The sequence below is a fragment of the Phocoena phocoena genome, chromosome 3 (genome assembly GCF_963924675.1).
Source record: "Phocoena phocoena chromosome 3, mPhoPho1.1, whole genome shotgun sequence".
Classification (NCBI taxonomy): Eukaryota; Metazoa; Chordata; class Mammalia; order Artiodactyla; family Phocoenidae; genus Phocoena; species Phocoena phocoena.
The window spans coordinates 40,164,149-40,170,969 of NC_089221.1; positions in this window are offsets into that span (position 1 = coordinate 40,164,149).

A 6,821-nucleotide genomic window follows, 5' to 3' on the forward strand; every position below is an offset into this window, starting at 1 on the left:
CTAAGCTGATCTCCCTGTGCTATGTGGCTGCTTCCCACTAGCTATCTATTTTACATTTGGTAGTGTATATATGTACATGCCACTCTCTCACTTCGTCCCAACTTACCCTTCCCGCTCCCAGTGTCCTCAAGTCCATTCTCTACGTCTGCGTCTTTAATTCCTGTCCTGCCCCTAGGCTCTTCAGAACCATTATTATTTTTTTTTTAGATTCCATATATATGTGTTAGCATACAGTATTTGTTTTTCTCTTTCTGACTTACTTCACTCGGTATGACAGACTCTAGGTCCATCCACGTCACTACAAATAAATTTCGTTTCTTTTTATGTCTGAGTAATATTCCATTGTATATATGTGCCACATCTTCTTTATCCATTCATCTGTCGATGGACACTTAGGTTGCTTCCATGTCCTGGCTATTGTAAATAGAGCTGCAATGAACATTGTGGTGCATGACTCTTTTTGAATTTTGGTTTTCTCAGGGTATATGCCCAGGAGTGGGATTGTTGGGTTGTACGGTAGTTCTATTTTTAGGTTTTTAAGGAACCTCCATAGTGTTCTGCATCATGGTTGTATCAATTTACATTCCCACCAACAGTGCAGGAGGGTTCCCTTTTCTCCACTCCCTCTCCAGCATTTATTGTTTGTAGATTTTTTGATGATGGCCATTCTGACTGGTGTGAGGTGATACTTCATTGTAGTTTTGATCTGCATTTCTCTAATGATTAGTGATGCTGAGCATTCTTTCACGTGTTTGTTGGCAATCTGTATATCTTCTTTGGAGAAATGTCTATTTAGGTCTTCTGCCCATTTTTGGATTGGGTTGTTTGTTTTTTTAATATTGAGCTGCATGAGCTGCTTGTAAATTTTGGAGATTAATCTTTTGTCAGTTGCTTCATTTGCAAATATTTTCTCCCATTCTGAGGGTTGCCTTTTGGTCTTGTTTATGGTTTCCTTTGCTGTGCAAAAGCTTTGAAGTTTCATTAGGTCCCATTTGTTTATTTTTGGTTTTATTTCCATTTCTCTAGGAGGTGGGTCAAAAAGGATCTTGCTGTGACTTATGTCATAGAGTGTTGTTCTGCCTATGTTTTCCTCTAAGAGTTTTATAGTGTCTGGCCTTACATTTAGGTCTTTAATTCATTTTGAGTTTATTTTTGTGTATGCTGTTAGGGAGTGTTCTAATTGCATTCTTTTACATGTACCTGTCCAGTTTTCCCAGCACCACTTATTGAAGAGGCTGTCTTTTCTCTGTTGTATATTCTTGCCTCCTTTATCAAAAATAAGGTGACCATATGTGCGTGGGTTTATATCTGAGCTTTCTATCCTGTTCCATTGATCTATATTTCTGTTTTTGTGCCAGTACCATACTGTCTTGATTACTGTAGCTTTGTAGTATAGTCTGAAGTCCAGGAGCCTGATTCCTCCAGTTCCATTTTTCTTTCTCAAGATTGCTCTGGCTATTCAGGGTCTTTTGTGATTCCATACAAATTGTGAAATTTTTTGTTCTAGTTCTGTGAAAAATGCCATTGGTAGTTTGATAGGAATTGCATTGAATCTGTAGATTGCTTTGGACTACCTCCATTTCTAACTTTAGATTATGGTATTGCTGGGAATGCCAGTTAGAAATTCCATCACGCTTTAAATTTTTAACCACTATGATTTAATTTCAGCTTAAATTTAAAAATAATAAATGTAATAATGTATAAGAAAACTAAATAATGTAACCTCATCTTTATATTCAATCAACCTCTAAATTGCCTTTGCAAAGATTCCATACCCAGAATGAATAAAAGAATATATATATTTTAAAGTCCATAACATATTTGTAACTGAGATCAAGGTTGACCTTTACCGTAAAAGAAAATAATAGGCTTTGAAATAAAACAGAAATCAGTTTTAATACTGACCTCATAGTGGCAATCCTTGCAGTGTAGTGGTTAAGTATGTGGGGTTGAGAGTGAAATTGCCTAGATTTGAATTCTAGCTGTGCCATTTATTAAGTATGTGACCTGTGTCCAATTACATAATCTTTCTTACCCTCAGTTTCTCCAACTACAATAGTACCCAGGTCAGAGTATTGCAAATAAATACACACATATAGAAGGCATAGAAGAATGTGTGGCACTTAACATTCAATAAATATTAGCCGGTAGTGGTGACTGATATTTAACTGAGCTGTAGGATCTCAGCAAATCTATTTAATTTTTGTAGTGTTCATTTTTTAATTCTATGTACAATGGAAATAATAACCTTGAAGGATTTGCATGAGGATTAAATGAGAGCATATATTTTTATACCTAGCCTATAGTAGTATATACACATAGGTGCTATTATAATTAACATTAGTATTCTGGAGGTCTGCACATATCTTCTTTCTTAAGCCATGTCCTACTTAATCCAGGTTCTCAAACTTGGTTGGGAAAATCAACACAGAAGTTTATAAATAATATTCTGAAGTAGTGGGATACCAAATTAGAACATTTACTCAATGTTAGGGCAAGCCTCCGAGGCCAAAACAGATGGGACACAGTGACAGAAGGCATCTGAGATTAAGCAGGACTTAGTTTACAAATGCTTCCTTGGCTGTTCTTGGCCAAAGAGAAAACAACCCGGTCTTTTCCCTTGGCCTTGAGGTCAAGTTCACTAATGCATTTATTTGTTCATGCATCTGACAGGTATTGATGCACCTTAGTGTCAGGCACTGTGCTGGGTCCTGGCGTCACTGTGGTGAGTGAGACAGACACTAATCAAGTCTGTGTGGAGCTGAACAGTTGCTGCCACACAACAGCTCATCGAGTTGCCAAGTTCTGATGCCATTTTTTTTTTAAAACTGAACTATATGGTTAAAAATAAATTAAAGGGATAATAATATTAACATAAAGTAATTTTGAATACACCCTGTGTGTCAAAAATCATTGCCAGTTCTCTACACGCGTTACTTCTAATGCTCAAAGTAATTCCAGAAAGCGGGCACTATTGTTTCCCCTAGCTTAGAGTTGAAGCGGTTGGGTGACGAAGACACCAAGTCATTTGCCCAAGATGAGGCAGCTGGTGTAGGAGATCTAGGGTCCATAGCCAGGCAGTCTCACTCCTAAATCAATGCTCTTAACTGCAATCCTCCTATTTATTAGGAAGTTTTAAAGAGCTTTGTAATTTCAATATCTATATGAAAAGAGGGAAGAAACAATGAGCTTGCAGTAAATTTTAGTCATGTAGAAAAACGCTAATCCATCTACCCAAAATGTAGAAAACTGAAAATTTTATTTTACTTGCTTGCTTAGGTCACCAGACTATGCTGGATGTTATAAGGGGATGGTGGTGGAGAATGTTTCTGTTCTGGTTAAAATATTTCCATAGTGATTTATCTGCAGCTAAAATGTTTACAGCTTTAGATATATTTCTGGAAATTGTGTAGAATTCAAATTTTTACTACTAAAATGTTATTTTTTAACTTTAATTATGCTAAGAAGTAAAATTATCAGTTTTAGAGCATGTTTATAAATTGTATTCTCTTATGTTATACATGTTAATATCAAAATATACTTTGTGTCTTTTTAGGTCAGAAACACATTTGCTTTTTGTGTTTGCTCCTTTGCTGATGCTGCTGGATGAGCTCAAAATGACTACAGTCAATCATCAAAATTAAAAAATATAAACTTAGGTCATTTAAAATATTTATCTAATAAAAATATATGATTTAAATATTACAGTAATACAAAAAATACCTCATATTCGTAGAGTGTCTATGCAGCATTTCACATGCATTATTATCTGTAGCTTTGAAGCTTTAGCTAGGGTAGCATATTGATTTTACCAGTTTCCTCCTCCCCACCAACATTCCCAATCCTAAGCTTGGCTGGAATGAGATTCTTGTTATCTTATGGGGTCCAGCAGTCAGCATTTCAGGTTTGGAATACAGCTTCAAAAGGACCTCCTATGTCACTGATAAAACCAGAGATGATAAAGTTCTACGTTCAATGTTTTATTTGTAGTAATTTTAATAGCTTCTAATCATCACTTTATTCCTTATAACATCCCAGAGCTTCTTTCCAACATATATTAGACTATGTTGAGACTGTGGAAGGAGAGATGAGATAAAACGCATGGCTACTGTCACCAGGTTGGACCACCACCATCCCGGCAGTCAAATAGCACCTGAATGTTTATAGAGATCATCATTAGTCATGAAGTAATCTTGCATGTTAAAGTATTCCCTGTGGGACCTTTTGAAACACATAGTCCTGCTATTGTGAGCAAGGCACCTGCTTTGGCAACATAAGGGAATGCCAAATTGAAAAATGGATAAGAATGCACAGGGAAGCATTTGACAGAAAACAGACCTAGAGTAATAAGCCTTTTATACTTTGAAATATAGGCCGTTAGTCTTTACTTCTTACTTTTCCTACACTGTCATTTTAGAATCATGTCTTCCGCCACATTTGACTAAAGATGATCGTGGATTTTTTTGTTTTTTTTGCCATTCTAAATTGAGAAAGCACATATAAGTTTTCTTCATAAAATTTTTGTAAAACCCATGTCTAATTAGGTAGGAAAAGAAAGTGTTTATGGAATTAACGTTTATCTAACTAGTTTGTTTCTACAATTATGTGAGTGGGAGCACTTTTATAAAGTTATGCATTATACATAAATATACAAACACACATGTATTCATACATATGCTTATGCGTGTTGTGGGCAAGTAATGAGGATACTGATTCCAATATGGTCTGATTCCAACATGGGAAAGGGAAAGTTAATCCTGGTCTTCTTTTTACAGCTTTTGCCTTATGACTGTATATGGATATTATTCCATTTTCTAAGTATGATGTAGAACTACTAGTCAATTCCCTACTGAATATTCAGAAAATATAGTATGTGGGGTTTCGGTCATCCTGATACATATTTACAATAGAAATAATGTTTTGAGCTGGTGAACCTCTAAGTGTATATTACTTTTTCAACTATATTCCTTGTATCTTAAGGGAGAGGAGACACACTAATTATTTTCTACTCAGTACACTTATTACTTTATGAAGGTTGGTATGTATAGGACATTTGAAAGGGAAATAATTGGCAAGAAAAAAATGATGCGCTTATTGCCAGGACTTTAATTTTGGTTTTCTAGTATTAATAAGAATCAATGCTAATAAAGAGTTAAACTAGGGGTTGGCGAACTATGGCCATGGCTGGCAGGTGAAATCGGATCCACTTCCAATTTTGTAAATAAACTTTTATCGAAAACAGCCATATTCATTCATTTACACTAGGTCTATGGCTGCTTTAGAGTTACAATGGCAGGTTTGAGTTGTTACAACGGAAACCATATGACCCACAAAGCTGAAAATATTTACCATTTGGTCCTTTACCAAAAAAAGAGAAAATATCACCAGTCCCTGATTTAGATGCTCATCTATTGACCTAAGTTTTACAGTCAGAAGTTTCTAGTCCTTTTCTTTATCTTAAAGAAATTCACTTAATGTCTATGCAAAAAAACACCTGCTAGCTGATTAAAATTAAAAGCAGCACCTGCATATTTTGAGTCTGTTCCCACCATTGCTTTTCAGCCCTTGTTTTGGGGGCTTCATCTTTTCTGATTTATAAGAAACTCTACCCACTGATGAATGCCAGGTACCCGCCCTTTAGTTTCACCAGTTTTAAGAATCAATCAGGTGATAGTTATCTGAATGACTCAGTCTCTTAAATGTTTCCTATTTTCTACACTTCTACACTTTTTAACTTATTCTTTCTGCTTAACAAATACATAAAACTGAATTTTCTAAAATCTTCGACACTTTTCATTTCTGTCCAAAACAATAATTTTTCAAAGAGGCCCTATGTCTCATTTATTCTCTTTTGAACTCTGCAAAATGAATTCTAAAATAATATAATAGATTGATGTCATTCAGTCTTGTAATATAAATACTTCCCAGCCATCTTTCTGAGGCCCTAAAACCATATGGATGAATCTCTATAGAAAAGATGTCATCCAGCTGGACCCATCCATGGCAGTCAACTGTGGAGAACACACTGCAAACAGCAGCTACATTCAGAGTCGACTTTAAGAGAGCACACTCCATACAGAACCTTAGAATATAAGTCTAAAGGTCCAAGTTCAAGCTCTGTTTCTGCCCCTGATGAAGTATGTGACCTTGGGCAGTTAGTACTCTACCTTCAGCTCTGTGTTCCAGAAATAATCCCCTGGGCTTAAGTGCAAAACTCCTCCTTCTTCAGGCACACTGTCATCGCCACCACCACCAGCAGCACCACCAGCACTACCCATGAGGTCCATAGATTTCCCCCCACACACACATCCTGGGACTTTTCTGTCATGTAAAACAGAAAGGTTAATCTTCCTTTTTGTGCTTACCTCACAGTACTCATGTGTCACTCAGACAATATAATATGTTGTTGAAAGATGATGAAATGAAAGAAAATGGCTTGATAAATTACAGCTCTATATCCTTACGTGCAAGTGTTTAGAGATAATCTTGGTTGACCAGGATTTGAGATTCTCTCTTATTCTATTAGCAAAATTTTTGTGCTGACCACTCCTTCTGTTTATTTTGACCTGTTTCTGTAGGATTGCAGCCATGTGGCACTCCATGTGCTGCCCTTTGAATCCATTATAGCTGCGAGCACTGGGATCTGGGTATGTTTGTAATCCAGATTTGAAACGAAAAGATAACCTTGGCATTTTATGAAGTCAATTTCATTCATTAGGCAAATTGCCACATTCGAGAACAAGCAAATTAAGCATTTTTATCTGTCTTTTGGCTTCTCTGAGTAATCACCATGGATTGTGTCATGGATTGGATTCAAAGCC